The sequence below is a fragment of the Anas acuta genome, chromosome 13 (genome assembly GCF_963932015.1).
Source record: "Anas acuta chromosome 13, bAnaAcu1.1, whole genome shotgun sequence".
NCBI lineage: Eukaryota > Metazoa > Chordata > Aves > Anseriformes > Anatidae > Anas > Anas acuta.
In genome coordinates this window covers 2,132,297-2,152,452 of record NC_088991.1, presented here as the reverse complement: position 1 = coordinate 2,152,452, position 20,156 = coordinate 2,132,297, and the positions used below count along the sequence as shown (strand labels likewise).

At 41.7% G+C, this 20,156-nt stretch overlaps 1 long non-coding RNA gene across 3 annotated transcripts in view; it reads left to right on the top strand.

Annotated features, from left to right (window-relative positions):
- LOC137863693 (uncharacterized) overlaps nt 1-20,156 on the top strand; it is a 169,519-nt gene that overhangs the window by 39,186 nt on the left and 110,177 nt on the right. For 2 of the 3 annotated variants that reach the window (XR_011101043.1, XR_011101042.1), the window contains exon 2: nt 18,707-18,842. The exons of the other annotated variant lie outside the window; for it this stretch is intronic. This is a non-coding gene — a long non-coding RNA (uncharacterized lncRNA). The remainder of the gene's footprint in view (nt 1-18,706; nt 18,843-20,156) is intronic. 3 annotated transcript variants of the gene reach the window in all.

Here is a 20,156-nt window from a genome sequence, read left to right as displayed (position 1 = left end):
ACATGAAATAGGACCATTTCTATTTTAAAGATAGGCTCTCTGCTTGAGGCTGAAGATTACAAGCCACAATTTTTCAAAATTCTAAAAAAGCAGATATCTGGGCTTGCAGAAATCATACTTTTAATGACTTGGAGAAGGGCTGACCTTTTTGCTAGTAGCATCTTTGTAATGCTTTACTTTGAATTGACTTGAGTTTGGAGCTAGAGTCAGGCCAGCGAAAGCAGAGGAACTGGCATCTGGTAAACTGCTGTTGTCTCCTCTTTGTGTTCAGTGCTGTGCTGTCCTCTTTCTGCAGCTGTAATATGATGGCATAAATGGTTAATCTTTCAAGCACCTCAAAACCTAAAAGTAAGTGTGGAGTATAGAACTGGGTCACTCTTTGGGACATTTTCTAGGCTTCATGTAAACTGAATCCTCTGTGCTTTCTTTCTTTTTTTTTTTTTTTTTTTCCCTGGCACTATAGTAGTCACACTGCTTGGAAGTAGTATATTCATTAAACAATTTATTTCCATCAATTACCTGTCTGTTTTTCACATGTACCCTAAAACCCAGTGGCTTTTCTACATGTAGAGATAAAATAGGTGGTTTTCAGGTGAACTGAAATTATCCCACTTCTATTCCTGTGGAATGAAAGCCATGGACTGAAGCTGTACTGAAAGCCCCAACAGCAAATGATTCAGTTGATCACTACAACCAATATGATTTTGCTTTTTCCAATTCAAGTTCATTTAAAGATATATATTATTAGTTGCAAGGAAAGCCTTTCTTTGAGTAAGTATTTTTATGAAGAAATAGAGATGCTTTAGCATTGGTGTCAAGGTACTATACAGAACCAGTGATGCATAATGAGGATTTTTTAGGTCATAATATTTAAGCCACTTGTACCTTACTACTTACTACTTATTATGTAGTTATACTCAGCACAGGTCCTGGTCATACAAGCCAGGTAAGAAAGCAAATTAAATGAAGTTTGCGTAAATGAACTGAAACAAGACAGACAAGAGCTAGCACTTGATGTTATGGCAGCAAGTATGATAGGCAAGGGATGGAAAGCTAAATGCTGTTGGCATGGGGTAGTTTAACCAGCAAACCTCTAAAGTTTTTCTGGTAATTGGAAACCATACATACCTGAAAAAGGCTTATAAGCTAAACACTGCACTAGGTTCTCAGATGAAAATTTTAACTAAGGTTTGGGTACAAGTGAAAGTTTATAGCAGTAATTCACAAGATGGCAAAAAAAAAAAATGTATCAATGAGAGAGGAAGGAAATGGTTCTAACTGCACACAGAATAGCTAACATAGGAGATGGCATTAAATATAGGGGGGTGGATGGAACAGCGGTCAGAAGACCAGGTTCTGTGCTACACAGTGTGATGGAGGCTGTGAAAGAAGGTCCCAGAGGACAGACAGAGCCACAGCAGGAGGATGCAGAACATGAGTTGGGACCTGAAGAGCAGTGGGGGCTCATCCCCAGGAGCTGCTGCTTCCAGAGGAGGCTGCCCATGGGGTGGGCTGAGCCAGCCTCAGGAAAGAAAGTTTAGTGAGATGAGAAGGCAGGGGAAAGAGCAGACGTTGTTTGGAGAATGGGGGAAAGGATTTTTTGGGATCAGCTGCATACCGGTGGGTACCTTTTTAGTGGATAGATGCAGCAAGGTCTCTCACACATGGAGGTATCTGATAAATTGTTATTTAATCATGATTTCTTCTGCAAATAGTCGTGATTGAATGGGGAAAGGTCCCTTCATTCTCCTTGCGCTGTAACAGATTTAATGAGCCATGATTTTTTTTTTTTTGTTACTTTTTACAGCTGGATTAATTTGCAGAGGGCTGAGATAAAACAGTATCATATAAGCAGATGCAACTTTGTTGGTTCTCACCATTCTAAATGCTTTCCTTTGCAGCAACAGTTATGTAACAAATATTTGAGTTAGCTGCTGCTAAAAGGCATCATTTCAGTACTGTTACTTTGCTAGTCACTCCTCTGAGTGAGGAAGCATTGGCTATTAATGTTCTATGTCTTTGACGTGAATCCTCTGCTTCTGTCATGCAGCAAGATGGTACTGCCTGTACTATGAAACAGTGTGGAGTCTGGGCTCATTTTTTCATTCCTGTGAACATTTTCTGCTCTTGATGAAGATGTAAAGGCACTCTTTGCTCTCTGCAAGAGGAGAATAAAGAGCTTTAGAGACTTAATGTTTTGCAAATCACGAAGAGGCAGCCCCTGGGGGCCGAGAGCTCAGGCTTTATTAAGAGTAAATGAGACAAACTGAGTATGTCCAGATACTCTCTTCTGGTGTACACTTTCTCTAGACAGCACTGATAATAGTCTGAGTGGGAGATGCTCTAACCTCATCAATAGAGTGAACTTATAATGTGAGCTGTACAAGGAGCTGCTGTGGTGGGGCATGCAGCCCTCACTACCAAAGTGTGAAATGGGAATAGAGCTTGAAGCTTGGGCACTGGAAAAGTTCATGTTCTTGTCAGGAGACTGGAGTTTCACAAGGTCCAGTGACATCTCTGCTGCCTCTTCCTGATGTGGCAGGTTTTGCTATTGTCTTTCTGGCTATTCTGGCTGTTATACTGCTTCAGTGCTTGCTCAGGCTGATCTGATTTTAGATTATATTTAGCAGCTATTTTATTCCAGCCAACCTTCCTGGGTAGGCAAGGCAAGTGACAGTGAGTCACTGAACATTTTTTTTTCCCCTGAATAATATTCTCTTTCCAGTCATTAATCAGTTCTCTGCCTCTTATTGTATGTTGGAATATAACTTAAAGTATCTCCTCTCTTTTGTTTAAGAGGAGGCAAACTCATCACATAAACCATACACAGTTTGTTTGCTTGAGTATAACCATTAAAAGAAACACACCTCAGCTCTGGGAGCCTTTGGGCAGCAGAAAGTTAATCATTATTTCCTCATGCTTTGTGTATCTGTCTCTTCTGCTACTCATTAAAAAAGGACATCAGTCCCTTGCTAAGTACCACACCAGATGCTACTTATTATGAATGTGAACTGAAAGAACGGTTGTAAAGGGAAAACTCACATCATTCACGTGCGTGGTGAAAGCCATTTGCAGTCATGTGTGGAAATGCTGCTTTATAATTGCTATTAGTGAAGCTTCACAGGGAAGGGGAATGTGATGGTGACCTCCAAACATGAATACACTTGTTTTCTAGGAGGTAAGGAATTAATAGCTCAGGATAGAATAATCCAGTTCGAACTGATGGTAAATGATGAGTCACTCCCTATCTTTTCTTTGCTTGAGAAGGCTGAGCTCTTTGCAGTGCGTTAAATCTTTCTGACCCAAGTGCTGTAGGAGTTTCACAAAGCTCTTCCACTTAAAATCATCCCCTTTTAAAAATTGTTACCTCCTAATGCAGTGTCTTTGTTCCTGCCTCTGACTATAGCTAGTTTCTGACTAGCCATTTTCCTCTGGATATGTTCTGAGTTTGTGGGGGATCTTTACTATGAGGTTCATATATGAATTTTAACCCAGATATATGCAAGATGAATTTTCTTCTGGCTTTTCTCTTTCTTGAATATAAAGGTACAGCCTAAGGTGACTAGTTCATACATAGACAACAATTTTCCATGTGTCCGTGCTAGATCAGGTGAATCCTGCCAAAAGAGACTGATAATTTGGCTGGAGTGTAGACTGAAGGTAGAGCGTTTCTTGGCGTATACCAATGTCTGATCACTTGACATGTAGGATTCCCCTAATATCAACTGGAAATGAAATTAAGACTCAGGCCTGTTTAAAATCCCTTTGCCTGGAAGTGCTAGGTCACATTTCAGATCCTGAAATAATCTATTTGCCTGGTGGGGCTCCTCACTGCTGGGGCCAAGTGCTCAGGGTGACCAAATTTCTGTGCCCCTTGGGGTTGCCTGTTTGTTGCACTGCTCTGAACCCTGTACCGAAAAGCCACATAGTGAGTGCACAGCCTATGATCCCATTCTAAATCAGGAAAAGCTTTCTCAGCTGCTGCATTATTCTTGGTTTGCTTCTTGCATTGCAGTAATCCTGCAAGTATAAACTCCAGAAAAATCAAAGACCTATTTGTGTTCTTGCTGTTCAGAAAATTTGCAGCAGAGTAGTGCTCTAGCACATATGATAAGTAATAGCTTTATTGCAAAATGTATTTAAAAAAAAAAAAAAAGCAAACAACAACAAATACAAAACACAAAACAAACTACAACATATAACATGCATTTTTCAGACATTGGAAAATCCCTGTGAGACATATAGGCACAGATAATATTGGATTTCTCGAGCTAACTTCAGTACTAGGAAGATTTGCTTATATCTAATGGAGCACTGTGGTTTTGCAATAACATTCTCTTTCTCTGAGCCACTGGGAAAGGAGTGTGACAAAATGTTTATAGACCCGAAGGCACCTGCACCAAACAGTTGGAGGATCACTGACCATAATGTTTCTACCAGTCAGTATATATTTACCAGAATGCTGTAAAGTCCATTTAAAGCTAAAAGTTCTCCTCCTCATCCCCTGGTGAGAGTAGAAAATAAATTCAGTTTAAGCAAACAAACATTTCCCTGTTGAGAAGACAGTGCAGTGGCTGTCAGAAAGGACACGTTAATTTATTAGTTACTGGGAAATTGGCTGGCCCTAGTACGTCCACCGTCCACAAAATGTTCTCTACTGCAGTTGCTCACTATATCAAGTATACTCAAATCATCCTTAGTGCTGCTGGTAGCATTTTTATATATATAAATTTTCCCAGTCTATACATTCCTCTCTAATTTGTACTTCTGAAGATAAGGTTGACCAGTGAAGCTATTGGAGAACTCCGATTAGTTATGGAATGTGGTGTGTTCTTTCTCATTTTTTCCCTAAAGTAGGCTAAATTTTTGCTTCTGGATAACAAGAGGTCCCATAGGTGTATACCAGGTGATAGAGGCATCCTGATCTGCAAAACACCCTCCTAACTGGCCAAGGGGATGCTGGAGGGGACTGTGCTGCCCTGGGGAGAGGAGAATCAGAAGCGCTCTGTAAGAGTTGCTCTACTGACTTCTTCCTTCTCATCCTTATTGACTTCACCTATGTTCTGTGTCTCAATAAATCCCTTGATTTTTGGGCTGTGATTCCTCAAAAAGGGAAAAAACTTTTGGAAGAGCATTGTGATGCTGGCTAGCTGAGGATTACTTAGTTTCATGGATACCTTACTTGATTTCTCTTTAGACTTCTCAGGCCTGAGCAGTGGTGCTGAGGGCACCTGGGAGGAGTTTTGGGTATGGGATTGCAGTGTGGAACCCTACCCTGTGGCCTCATGCTTGCTGCAGTTGAATGAGGAGGAGGCTAGCAAAGAGGAAGGAGCAGGGTTTTCCTGCATTTCCTGGCACAAGCAGTGGTATTTAGTTGGCCGTTGTAGCTTAAACCTTTCACCCTGGTTCACTGTTTGCACTGTTATGACATTATTTGCAGTGTTACCAACAACAGGCAGAGCTTTTAGCACAGACAGCTGTTTAACTTAGAAGCAAAACAGTTTGGGCTTTTACACGGAAGCAGGCAAAAATAGCTTTCACCAACCAAGACGTGTTTGAAAAATGTGATGAAGCTGCTAGCCACGGGCTGCACAGCCTGCTCTGACCTGCTGCATCCTTCCTCCAGCTTACCAGCCTGCAGTAGCTACTGGCAGTGAGTGTCAGTGGGTGCAGCAGAACCCCAGAGCAGCAAGGGACACCAGCCCTGGCAGCTCAGGGGCTGTTTGCTACCTCCTGGGGCTCCTGCAGGCCACGTGCTGCTGTGGTGACTGGGAGCCCCACTGCAGCCTGCTCCCAGAGTGGGAGCTGAGATGTGCATCAGTGGGTTCCTAAATATCCTGGTGTAAATAAACTGCTGCTTAGGGGTTCTGCAGCATGGTGCTGCTTTCTTGTGTGTTTGGGTGGGGGAGGAATGCTGGCTTGAAATGTGTCCCTGAGCAAGAAAAGGAGAGCAGCTCCTGAGGAGATCCAAGAGTGAAACAGCGCTGGTGTGTTTGCTAAACTGTATGCTTTCACTGAAAAAAGTATTGTGACTTTTAATTCCTCTGCTGCTACTTTATGCAGTGCTTTTCCATCTAAAGCTTAGTAATTCTCTCTCCATTAATGTGTTCTTCTAAGCTTGTGCTTGGGTGCTGCCACTCCTGAGATCAACAGTTCCAAGTTTGTGTTCATGCTAATGTGAAGGTAGGTTAGTGCTGTTTTTTTTTTTTTTTTTTTTGCTGTAGTGTGCTTTATGCTCAGTAATTGCTACTGAGCTCTGCAAACTCTGCACTACCTCTCTCTTTTTTCCATGATATCTACCTGCATCTACATCAAGGGTATGATTACCAAAGACTGCTCAAGTAAGCCTGACAGCTCTGCCCTCTGCCTGAAACCAAAGCAGAGCCCTCCTAACAGTGTTTGCTGTGAGCGTGCAAACTGTCCCCACTGTCCTTGAGGGAGACTATCTGCTGTTGTTCTGCCACCAGTTATCTCCTCCATATAGCTTTGCTTTCCTCTCAAGTATGCTATCATATTGATGCCTTGTTTTCTTATGTTTTATGGGATACATCCTTGGTGTTCTGAAATGTCCTGTATGTTCACTGACTTGTTTTACTTACTATGTTTCTGTACCCATTTACCCTCTGTTCTCATGTTCTTTTTTGCTCAGTTGTCTTGTTTTTTCTTCTCTGCTGCGTGCCCATCCTGTTTTGTGCTGTCTCACCATTCAGACCTGCGATCTGAAGAGCCCCTTCCATCTCTATCTCCCTGCAGACTTTTGCGTTTCACTTTGGCTAATTGTGCTTGTGTTTGGCAAAAGTTGCTGGCATAACTGTAACAGCTCCTCGAAGAACCTTGCATCTCAGTTCTCTGGCTGCTTTGAGCTTTTAACTCATTTATCACCCTCTTCACACAAGCTTAGAGCTTGTCTTGAAGAACAAAAATCCATGACTTCCTGAGATATGCATCTGTAGACATCATGTGGAGTGGTGTTCTGAAAAACTTGGTCTTTGCCAATGATAAGCTAGTTTTTGAATAGGGCTTGGTGCTTTATTGACTTGCTAAATCCTACTGCTTACCTGGTGCCTGAGCTTGCACAGCATGTCTCAACTTATATTTCTTAGTAGCAGTAATAGTTGCTTCTTTACACAGAATTGTATAAACAGTTATTACATGGGTTTTCATCACATCAGGTTTTTTTGTTTGTTTGTTTGTTTTGTTTGTTTGAGGTTTTTAGTTGTTTGCTTTAAATGACTAGATGGCAAAGAGTCTTAGGGTGCAAACCTTGGAGGCAAGTTCAGGCCTTCCATGGTGAAGGTTTTTGTACAATCTCCACTTTAGAAGGAGAAGCATTGTCATCCATTTGTTCAAAGAACAAGGTATAGAAGACTTACTTGTGCCTGGAAGACTTTTTTGGGTATTAAGTATTTAAAAACAAAATCCACATTTGATACCTGCTTCCAGTGTAAGCAGGACCATTTCTGTTGCACAGCAAGAACTAGGCCCACTCACAGTGCTGTCAAAAAATTCTGTAAATGAAACCTCTTTTTCATTACACTGGGTTCTAGGTTGTTCGCTAAGGATGAACGCTGTAAAATATTATATGCTATATTATAATTTTGGTTAAATTTCCATTAAAAAGTTACTAATTACTCTCCTACTTTTTATTGCAGAATGCAATCAGGCATAAAGTCTTTGTGAAATACTGCTGTAACACTGCAAATATTTTGCTTTCCTTTGCAATGTCACTGTGAGATTCAGAATTCTACTCTTCAGCAGCAGAGAAAGTGGAACATGGAGGAACATAGTAGAACAGGTCCTCTGAATTTGCATCAGTATTGGGTGACTTCAGTAGTTGGCTTGAATTTCTTAAAAATCTGTGAGATGTTTCAGGGACGGAGTCATTAGTAGAGTTGCGTAGTGTGTGTGTGTGTTATGCTATTGTGCCTAAATACTTTGTGCTAGAGGATATCCAGTTTTATCAGTGAGTTCCGTGGAGCACTAACGAAATGCAAGTGATTTTGTGCCAGTAGCCTTGTTTGTGTTTATCTGTGTTGCTGGTGAATATGGGGTTGATTGGTCTAAACCTTTCCTCTGAATTGGAAACTTGGTAGGTTTAAATGGAGACTGACCTTGTTCCAATTTGACCCTTTCCTGATTCTCTGGCAAGACGGCACGTTCTTAGTTTTCTGTAAGTCATTGGCCATGTGCAATGAGGAAAATATTCAGAATAGGTGTTCTGCTGTGCTCTGCAGAAGTTTTGTGATTCTGTGAAAAGAGAATTGAATCACTTGCATCTTGCTCAAAATTGGAAAATGGGCTACTGGAGAACAGGAGCTTTAACTGGGTAAATATCCAAGCTGAGCACAATGTGAGTGAGTGCCTAGCCAGTCTTAGCGTCTGAGAGTTTGTCAGACATTAAGGAATATTTTAGAGGTGAATCTCTCATGCTTGTCGCTTAATATTGTTATTTTCCTTAAAAGATGATTCTATCTTGGTTATAATAATAGTGTTAAGTGGATGAGTTTATTAATTAGCATTATAAAACCTTTAAAGGTAATGTTGAAGGGACTCCTGAGGTCTAGCCATACTGGATTGTTTAGAATGAAGAATTAAACAAACAAACAAAAACAGATAAGAGGATGTAAAAAGGTTAGCGTAACTGGTGACTTTCTTTCACTACTCAGATCCTTTGATCTGAGCCATCTGCTTTATCTGTGTTAACATGTGGGTTTAATCTGAATTTCACCCTTTAGGTCTGAGTTCTTGTAGATTCTGAAAGGCAGTGCTGTATGTCCCAAATCCTCAATATTCATCAGACTTGATGGATGTTCCAAAATATACCTTGAATTTCTGAGCATTCAGCATGTATCCACAGTGCTGCAAGGAGCCTTCTGCTCTTCCTGTGTTTTATTTCTCTTCTGATCTCTTGGGCTTAGTTTGCTGTTGGACAATTCACAGAATCACAGAATTTCTAGGTTGGAAGAGACCTCAAGATCATCGAGTCCAACCTCTAACCTAACACTAACAGTCCCCACTAAACCATATCCCTAAGCTCTACATCTAAACATCTTTTGAAGACTTCCAGGGATGGTGACTCCACCACCTCCCTGGGCAGCCTGTTCCAATGCCTCACAACCCTTTCAGTAAAGAAGCTCTTCCTAACATCTAACCTAAAACTCCCCTGGTGCAACTTTAGCCCATTCCCCCTCGTCCTGTCACCAGGCACGTGGGAGAACAGGCCAACCCCCACCTCTCTACAACCTCCTTTAAGGTATCTGTAGAGAGCAATAAGGTCGCCCCTGAGCCTCCTCTTCTCCAGGCTGAACAAGCCCAGCTCCCTCAGCCGGTCCTCGTAGGACTTGTTCTCCAGGCCCCTCACCAGCTTCGTCGCCCTTCTTTGGACCCGCTCAAGCACCTCGATGTCCTTCTTGTAGCGAGGGGCCCAAAACTGAACACAGTACTCGAGGTGCGGCCTCACCAGAGCCGAGTACAGGGGGACGATCACCTCCCTAGCCCTGCTGGTCACGCTGTTTCTGATACAAGCCAGGATGCCGTTGGCCTTCTTGGCCACCTGAGCACGCTGCTGGCTCATATTCAGCCGACTGTCCACCATCACTCCCAGGTCCTTCTCTGCCTGGCAGCTCTCCAACCACTCATCTCCCAGCCTGTGGCTCTGCTTGGGGTTATTGCGCCCCAGGTGCAGGACCCGGCACTTGGCCTTGTTAAACTTCATGCAGTTGACCTCAGCCCATCGGTGTAGCCTATCCAGATCCTCCTGCAGAGCCTTCATACCCTCGAGCAGATCGACACAAGCACCTAACTTGGTGTCATCTGCAAACTTACTGAGGGTGCACTCGATGCCCTCATCCAGATCATTGATGAAGATGTTGAAGAGGACCGGCCCCAGCACCGAGCCCTGGGGGACGCCACTAGTGACTGGCCTCCAACTGGACTTGACTCCATTTACCACGACTCTTTGGGCCCGGCTATCCAGCCAGTTTTTAACCCAACGAAGCGTGCGCCAGTCCAAGCCAAGAGCAGCCAGTTTCTTGACTGACTGACCTGAACTTTGACCTGACTGACCTGAAGCTTTGCTGACTCATTTCCTTGTCCATTAAAACCAGTTGCCTGCCCAAAGGACCATCTGGACTGCATCCTCTCAATTCCCCCAGCCTCTAGGCTACCACTATGCCCTACTTTTACAAGGCTGTGCAGGAACATGGGCATCAAAACACCCTCTGATTAGGCCTAGCCTTAGGGCTGCCCTCAATCTAACTTATTCTACTTGTGTAGATCCTGTTTGGTTATTTTCTCACTTGGAGTGGCCTTAGCTTCACTGAGAATGCAATTTCTGCAGAGATGGCATCAAGACAGCTGGGATCCTGGGATCATTGCTCCATGTGTAGTTAACACCTTGCCAAGAACTGATTTACATTTGATCAACAATCCTGCAGGTGCAGAAGAAAAAAAAAAAAAGGAAAAAAAAGGATGTCTTAGGTTGTGTCAGCTTAGTCCAATGGGGAGGACAAAAGCTTCAATTCTCTTTTCCTGCTTCATTTGAGGGGTTATATTTTTTGCAAAATGTGACAACAGTTCCTAGAAGTAATAACTATTAAGGTCTGATTGTTGAGGCTGTTATGTTATTGTTACCTGTGCCAAAAAGGGGTCTTGTTCATGTCTGGAAACAGCGATGGAAAAGGACAGTGTGTAACAATGCTGAAAATGGTTTTAATAAGGAAAATTGTCTCAAATACTGGCAGTCAGAATATCAGAAGTTATAGAGAAGTGAGCATTGGCACAGCAAGGCTTCATGCTAGCAGGAGAGGCAAGGGTGTATTTGTACTGGGCAATAGGAATCAGCATGCAAGCATCCAGCCAGATGGATGGATGGATATATCAAGCACAGCCCAGTGCCATCAAAGATATCAGCACAGGTCTACTTGGGTGTTTGCAGCCTAGCTCTGTTACATTTGATCAGGAAGTGTGTGTGTGTGCATGCGTGGGCTTTGGGTTTGCGATCTTGTTGCAGTCCTGGCAGCAGAGTGCAAGAAAACCTGAGCTGCAGAGCAGAGGCATTGTGGAAGGATGGGGAGTAGGTCCTGGCTCTTGGCCAGTTTGTGCTGCTGTGCATTGCCTCTCACTGTGGTCACCCTTTGGACATGCAGCTCTCCTCCTGTCCTTGTGTTGCAAATTGTGTTGGGCTGTTGTGGAGGTGGTCATTTCCTTCTGCATTTCGGTAGTGACTGTTCTGTAAGCAGCTGCCCACTTCTCCCTACAGTACACTGCCCACGCTGTAAGAGCAGCTTGCATCAAGAACAAGGCAAGTGTGCGGGTTTTTCCTTCAGTAAAACAATGTGAAAAGACGTTCGTAATACTTGCTGAGAGGTGGTTTTATGTTCCCTTCTTGATGGGCTTTCATTTTGTTAGTGCCTTCTGGTTGTGGAACAAACATGTTTCTTCCTGACCCTTCAGTACAGTAGCAATATAGAAAATGAGTTCTGATATAGATTGGAAATCTAGCCATGCAGTGTGGTGCTGCTGGAAAGAAATCCAGAAAACTATTCATGGAAGCTGATCTAAACTTAAATCCACTGCTACTGATATTTTAAACTGGGGTTTCAGGAATAAAGCAGTTAGTGAAATTCACATGCCCCATGTCTTTAGGAAACTCGATTTTAGCAGCCCCTCTGAACAGTCCTTTTTCTGTAGCTATCTCTGAAGGTTTGCATTCCCGTGGGGAAAGGATCTATGCAGCACTGCATAAGAAATAATTTCATGCATCACTGCAGTCTCTTGAAACTAATTTAACATCCTATTTCATTGCAGTACTCCTTTGTGGTAACAGGCACAGCACACAGTCCACCTCACATGCTGGGCACCTTACTCCTTTTTGTGTTTGCTTTTTTTCTTTTTTTCTTTGTTTTTAGTGCTTAGCATTTAAGTGTTTATTTCAGCAGTGTTGCTAATTAATGAAGTCTAGTATAAACAGGTAATCATTCTCTTTTTCCAGGTGGTTAATGGCAGCTTCTTTTAATACCACCAAGGACTAGCCAGGAGAAGTGTTTGCTTACACACATGAAGTTGTCCTCAAAGGTGCTCTAAAAGGAATGCACAGCGAAGTTTTATAGCATCTGACCAAAGTCTATTTTACATGGGTTAGTCTGGAAATAACAAAAATATTCAAAGGGACAGTATCCTTGTATTCTTACTGGGGCACACTTCATGTTGTGTAAATTAACTAAAAATATTCCAAGAAGCACTTTTTATCTCTCTATATACATATATATGAATTTAATATTAGCAATTACTTCTTTATTAATTGAGCTGTTGCTAGCAATGTTCCCTGGACCAAAAGTGTTCCTCATCCCAATCTCAAGTACTCTTTTTGAAGCCTCATACAGGAATTTTCAGAAGTCTCTGCAGTAGGAGTCTGCTGAATTCCATTCAAATGTGTGCTACTAATCACATTGGGACATATTAAACTGAATGCTTAAGTGAGACTTCAGTGGTAGCTACTTAACTCCAAAACTGAGCTGCCAAAAAAAACTTCAGCTAATGAAACTGACTTTGGAGGAACTTGTGGGGCTCTGGTTGTGGACCAAAACATCCCCTTCCCCTAGCATGGAGCAGGGTCTTTTGCCAGTGTGCATGAGCTGAAAACCTGTTTTCAAGGAGCAGATTTTATTTATTTTTTAAATGGTGCATCTCTGAGCCTCACTCTGCATTTAAAAGGCAATGGATTTTCCTACCTTTGGGAAAATCATGGCCTTAACTTTTATAAGAGAGATTAAATGTGGTTCTCAGAAGTATAATGTGGTGGTTACCATGAGAAATTAGAGCAGTTAGCATTTAAAAAATAAAAGTCCTCTTGGAGCACCTTTCTGTAGCCTGCCAAAGGTATTGAGATATAGGATGCTGCACAGGTGTCTCTGGGGCAGGTATGGCTTGCTCTGGCTGTTGGTGGCAGGCAGCTCTCTTGGCTGTGTCCTTCTGTCTGCTGTGGGTCTCTGGGCTCACAGGGGTCCCGTGAGCCCATGAATGCTGCCTAGACCAGCTTAAAGCAACAGAGAAAATTTTTTACGGACCAGGTTTTACCATATGCTGGTATTAGGTGATGTGAAATGCTGCAGGGTGACAGAAGCTCTTGCCGGGTGGGTTGCTTTGCTCAGGAATATTGGAAAGGAAAATGATCTACTTCATTTTGACTAAGGTCATTAATGCAAACTAGGAAAACAGGAGAAGAATAAAATAGTTGTTGTTTTGTTAATCTGTGCTGTTTCCAAGTTTGTGTGGCCAGCTCCCATCTTTACTCAATGTGTTACTTTCATGTGGCTAGCTGAAGTACTCTGAGAAGATGTGCAATGTTATCAGAAGAAATGATATCCTATGAATTCATAAACAATTAATAGATGTAAGTAAGGGTAGCAAGTAGGGTAGTAATAGGGTCATAATGCTTCCCAAAAGGAATACAGTCTCTAAGATTAAAATAAAATAAGGGAAAAGTTGTTTAATAAATTCTACAGTTTTCATATACGGCTCAGCTAATTTAGGTTTTGTAGATCAAACAAATACAAAGATGTTGCTTGCCTAAGGAGTCAGCAAAGTGTTATCATCACTTGAGCTTTGACTGTAGTGAGAAACACTTTTCTACTCCCAGGAGCAGAGCGGCCAGGTCACTAATTTTCTCCATCGCTAGAGGGCTCAGAATACTTTCAGAATGTTGCATGTCTGAGCCAACCTTGGCGTTTAAATAGTTCTTGGGCTTTGTATAATTTGTGTGTGCAGAGAGGGAGGTGTGTCTATTCTTCACATGCTGAAGCGTAACTGCACTTCTGACTTGCTTTCCTCTTGCTATCAGGAAGTTCTATGCAAGCAGCTGAGGGCATGGCTGTCTCCTGGCCCATGTCATTTCTCCTTTCATATTTTTTACTTTGTATTTGATCTTTTTGTGAGGAAACCAAGGATTCAACAAGAAATCTTCTTCAGTCCTTTACAGTACGATCATGGAAGTGCTGTGTTAGGGATTTGCTCTCAGACAGGAAGTATTGCCCTTGCACCTGCAGTGTGTGCCACCAGCTTCTGTGAGGTTGAAGAGAGCTACCAGCAAACCAAGGGGAAAATAAGAGTGGACTGAATCTAGCTTAGCTTCCATGAAGACAGCCAAAATTTCTTTATGCTTTAAATGGGAACTGGAGATATGAAGTCCTCTTGCTGAAGAGGTCCCCTTTCTCAGAGTACCAGTATTGGAAAAAGAAACAAGGATGTTTGACATGTTCCTTAGGCAGCTTCTCTGAATTCCTAGGTTGTGGATACTCGTGGAAGGGAAAGCAGTGGGTGCGATTCAGTCCTGGGGAGCTTGGCAGTCTTGGTGAGAGCTCCAGACTTTATTCAGGCATTGCTAAACTCTGTTCAGAGTCTGCATGCAAGCTTTCCTCAAGAAGGTTTTGTATTGAATGTTTAGACTTACATAGCTCTGAACTCTCTAGCAAAGCAAATATCTAAAGAAGCCTAAAATCTTTGTTATAGCATCACTTTTAAGCCATTCATATTCTTAGGCATTGAGTCTAAAAGAAATGGAATGAATTGGTGATTATTATTAATAACCTTAGCACTTCCTGCAATCGGAGTAACAATTATGTCACAAATGATACCAAGATACTTTGTTGAGCTGTCGAACTAAATCTGTACTTTTTTGAGTAGTCTGATGGAATAAGCCAGGAACTTACATATGTGGAGCTTTGTTGAGCCTGAGCCTAAGTTCTTCTTACCTTTCATAATAATCACATTGGCAGGAAAAACATGTATTTTGGGTATATTTTGGAGGAAAATGAAAATGTTTCTTTAATTAGACACACTTGCTTATTTTGCTAGATGGGAAGTGTACCAAAAAGTTGGTTCTGTTTTAAAGTTCATTGAGATAGGAAAAGCATTGCAAGCTCAAAGCTGTGTTCAATTTCTAGTTAAATTTTGCGTGTTTCTTAGCTCATGGTCCTGAGCTGCATGTTTTGGACTGAGTGTTCATGTTCCTGCCTCAGCAAAAATAGATCTTTTCCATTTCCTTTGCTGAAAAGGTGTCATCTTCTGTAAATGGGACCTGGATCTAATTTGTTTGCTGCAGTCCTGGTAAAATGTCTGTTAGATTTGATGACCAAAATGCAAGCAGTGTTCTCTTGTGTCAGTGATGAAGTCAGTCTGAATTTGCAATTCATTCCCAGTGAGGAATATTGCCAAGTTAGGACTGCCATTTGTCACACTAGCAAGTGTAAAGAAAAACCAACCCATTATTTATCATTGTCCATGTATAGTTGTGAGCAGTGAAGTAGCTAAAGAGTGAGCTCTCTGAGCATGGGTTTAGTTACCTGGGGTGTGCCAGTGAGTCTGTCAGAGGGGCGTGTTCAGACAGTGAGTGCCATGCAAAGTCCAGGTAAAATCACAAAGCCCTCGGATCAGTTTGAAGTTGCATGATCAGCAGTGCTGCTCATATTGCATCCTGTCTGTTGGAGAAGTTGGGATGACTTTTCATGTCATTGTGAAAGCAGAAGATAAGTGCCATTTGTGTCCTAGCACTGAACTCTGGAAAAAGCCCTATAAACTCGGTGACAGCTGGCAGTGCCTTGCTGAGACAGAATTCAGTGCTACATCCTGCTTTTTTGGGGGATATTACCCAACACTTCTAGACATTGTAGTTTTTCATGATTCCTAGTGCATTTAGTGATACGGCTTCACCAATCCATTTGCTGTGATAAGCTCAGTAACTGAATTACAAGGTTTTTCTGCCACTGTAGATCTTGATAGCTTCACAAAATGTTTTTAATCTTGTTTTTGATTCAAGATAGCTGAGCAAAAGCACAGATATTTCTATTTCCATCTAAGTGTAATGAAGAGAACTTTGTTTTTCACAGTTAGAGATTTCTCTTTCCTTGAGAAGCTACATCTTAAATTATTTTTTCATTGCTCCATAGTTGTTAGATAGGGATGTGATGTCAATGAGTTTTTGGTTTCTTCCCCCGGAACTGATGGCTTCTGTTCGCGGTGAGGATGAGACACTAATTGTAGAAGGTTTCACAGCAGTTTCTAACTCTGTTATGATGCTTTTATGCCCCTTCAGTTGAAACACAGAAGGACTTCCCTCCACCCCCTGTTTTAAAACTTGCCTTTCTTTCTGCAGAAATGAAGATTGCTTCCATACACCCCCAGCCTTAAGTTGGAAAGGTTCTTTTGAATGAGTTTACATCATGATGCAGAGCAAATGAGGCACTGAAATGCTGGTTCATTTTGTCTACTGTTAAAACTAAATTTGAGATGTTCACTAGTTGGGAATAGACCATCCTTGCACCCTCCTACTAGTTGTTATTCATAGCTTAAAGCTATGCTAAAGACCTTTTCTGAAATTTCATTGTCACTCTGGTGTTGATTCACACTGCTGCCTATTCCATCAACAAGTTTTTATCGGTCCTTTTGTAGTTACTTTAAAGTTACTAGCAGGCCATCTATCCATAGTTGAGAGCCTTGTTTTGTATTTCTGAATATAGTCACCCTGTGCTGACTTGAAAAAATAATTCCAGAGTGTTCAGACAAGTGAGTCAAAGCTGGGCAAAGACTTCTGAATGCAAATAAATTTCTTTTGTAGAACCAAAGAGTGGAGGAGTGAATCTCTGACTCAACTCCCCTCTCTTTGCTGAGAAACTGTGAGCTTGCAGCTGGTGTTCCTTGGGGGAAAGTGATACAGAAGGAAAAAATAAAGGCCAAAGTTATGTTTATGGAGCCCTGCCGGAATCTGTGGCTGAGGAAAATCTGCCTAAGATCACAAAAGGATTACCTTAAAAAGTGAGAGGAGAAGGACTGAGGAAAAAACAAGATTTCAAGAGCAGCAGTGTAGTTGCATACCACATACCGGACAACAGGAGTGGAGTGGTGTTCCTGAGACATGAGCAAGATGAAGTCATTTGTCTTGGTTAGAACAAATGCAGAGAAATGCCAAGTGAGGTACAGAAACAGTAAGCAAAAAGTATGCTACAAGTTGAAATGCAAGAGCAAAGTATAGTTGAAGGTCAGGCTCTTTAGGGTGGGAACAACTGAATCATGCTTGTGTTCTATGAGGAGAGATTAGAAAAGGCCAAAAGAGATTAGGAAAGGATGAAACCATCTGAGGGAAACGGTAAGGTGAGAGTAAAGATGTGACAGAAAACAGGTTCCAGCAGGGTTATGAGCACCTTGGGCAGCCTCTGAGGTCGGGACTCTGCACTTTGGACAGGGCTGGGGACAGGAGGAGGCAGGTGAGGAGCCGATTACTCCTTAATCACCCTTGCAGGGCAGCCAGCAGGTCGTGTGGGGCAATGGCACCTCTGGTAATGCCACCTGCATTGGAGCAGCCATGCATGTCTTGCACCCCTCTGCCACTCTCCCCAGAGCTGCTCTACGTTGCAATGCTTCCCTTACTATATATTGTTTTTAAAGCCCCTTTCAGTGTTGTGACTGTCTCTTGGCCCTATTTGATGAGCAAACACCACTTTGGTTCTGCTGTCACTTGCTCAAGAAGAGAGGAGGGAGATGTCTTGTGCCAGTGACACTTGTACTCTGTACGATTTGTCCTTTCATAATGATATATCAGAGTGTCATGCTCCAGTCTGCTCTGATAAGGCATACACAAATGAGTGCCAGGAACAGGGCAGGATGTCATAGAACATAATTTTCATTCGTTTGTGTTTTTGTTACATTTTTATGCTGCCCTTGCTTAAAAAGCAAGGGAAATATTTTGGGCTTGACTAAGTCAGCCATCTTCATACAACATTGGTCTGCTAGTGAAGTTGTGTCTCCTTTTCCCTGCCGCCTCATCTTCTGCCTCTAGTGTTCACTGCTATGCTCCCACTAGAGTCTCTTTCTGCTGCTGACGGGAGACAGCAGCAGTGGGTTTCTGCTTCTATTTCTACCTTCTACTGATTTATTTTTTTTTTCTATTAGAATGAAAGAGAAGGGTGTTGGTCCCAATTTTGCTTACTCTGTTACATCCTAGGCTCTGTAGCTTCTCAGTGCTCATAAATGCAGTTTGTAATCATCAGCATTTGGATGCAACTTCCATGCAGATGAGAAGTATTTAGTAGCTTGGACTTTCCTGATTAGCTGCAGTGTAGTCTAATTAACCCCTGTGTCCCTACTGAGTGGGCAATAACCACAGGCTGAAGGGCACAGCATTGCAAATGATGTGAGTAGGCTCTTAGTCCTCACTCCCATTCTAGAGCTAACTGAAAAGTTCCTAAGCAAGAAGCATGTTGGTTAAAAGCATTGACTTTTAGATTAACAGTCTTTTTATTTATTTATTTATTTATTTATTTAATTTTTATTTATTTATTTATTTTTTTTTATGAAGGAACTGGAGGTGGGATTTTGTATATAGATCTACGTATATGTATATACTTACATACATATGTGCGGACCATGGACCTAGTTCATGCTCTAAACAGGATGTAGTAATGCCATATTCAACATAGATTTCAGTCCAGGTAGAACTGGAATATTTTTGGTGTTTGTTTTCAATCTCACATAGTCATGGCAGTGTAGTTTGATCTCATCCCAAAGGCAGATAGGAACAAAATTGTTCCTTGCTCTTTTCAGACAAGAATAAATTGAGCTTGTTTTATGAACCACTTACACTGTTTTCTGGAGCACATGTTTTCCTTAGTAATCTAACATTGAAATGATTCTTTTCTTCCTATTTTTCTTTTAGATTGTGAGGTCTGGTAATGCTTGGAGCTGTGCAGGGGTGTTTCCCTGAGGAAGTTGCCAGTGATATGTGTACTGCTGAGCTGACTGCAGCACTTCTTGCTAGAGCACACCTGTAAAGAGGATGAATGAATAGCATGGTAAAGATTCAGTGTGTCTTCAGTTTAAGGAAGAAAACAGTCCTCCATTTGTGGTCAACCTAGAACTGAAAGTCCACTGTTAATCCATGGTTTCACAATCACAGTGCTTTCTGATTAGTGTTACTGTGGAACAGGCAAGTCACAGGGCACTTGTGTTTTGATCTTAAAATGAAAAATTTGGAAACCCGAGGCTGAGCTGCTTACTCTGAGCTGTAGTATGTAAACTGTGTGTCCTGGATGCTTCAAAAGGAATGAATTTGCACGGCAAAAGGGGTATCTGTGTCTAAGTCTAATAAATGTCTTGTTTTTTTCCAAGTTGCAAAATCCTCATTTCAAACCATACTTGATCTCATTTGTGCTTGAAAATGCTGTTCAGGCAAGTAAAAGTAGCAAACTGGTTTCAAAAACGGGTATACATTGGTACCAGGTTTCAGTTTAGTTTAATGGACAGAATGGCCATAAGGATGCAGCGTTTTGTGTGCTGCCATTTCATTTCAATTGAATTGTGAATATTTGCTGTTGCTGATTATATTAATATGTAATTATTACCATGAGAATCTAATCCCCTGAAACCATTGGTCACTTGGTGTATGTTCATTTAGCTACAAATGCTTTTCATTTTCCACTTGTGTTTTATCATTTAATTGCTTTACTCTCTTCAACATCACTCTTTTTTTTTTTGATCTCCTGTTAATCATTATTTGGAATGAGAATTAGCCCTTAAGCAAACAGTGCCCCCAATCTATCTTGCTTCTTTGTGTGTAGTGATGACCTTGTTTTGGACAAAAAAACTATTATCTATCACGTTAGATTTTATAATTAGGATAGTCTTCATTATATTTGAAAATTACAGTTTGAAAAAAAAATCCAACACTTATGTTGTAAATCAACAGATTCTATTTTTGAAGGACCTCGGATGGTAAGAACTCCTGCTCTTCTGAAAGTCTAGTAGAAACCTTTCATTAAGAAAGTATAAAATCTACGTCTCTTTTTCTAGGAGTTTTAGGCATGTTAAACTTCTCCAGTGTGTGAAGGGAAGCAGGTTTGTAAACACGGCTTTTAAAATAGGAGTTGCTATCTATGGTAGTGATACATCTGGGTAATTTGACAACTGAAATGACATAAAGAACTGTATCCTCACTGACGTTGTTTGAGCCAGGCTGTAGAATGGCAGCAGGACTAAAAAGATGGGTCAGGAAGCTGCCTGTGGTACACTTGGGAAACCAGGGTAGTTCTGCTTTCCATCCACCAATTCCATCCTGGGCTGTGTTTATTTGTGTGTATGTTTTCCTCTCCAGAAGAGAGAGTGAGGAA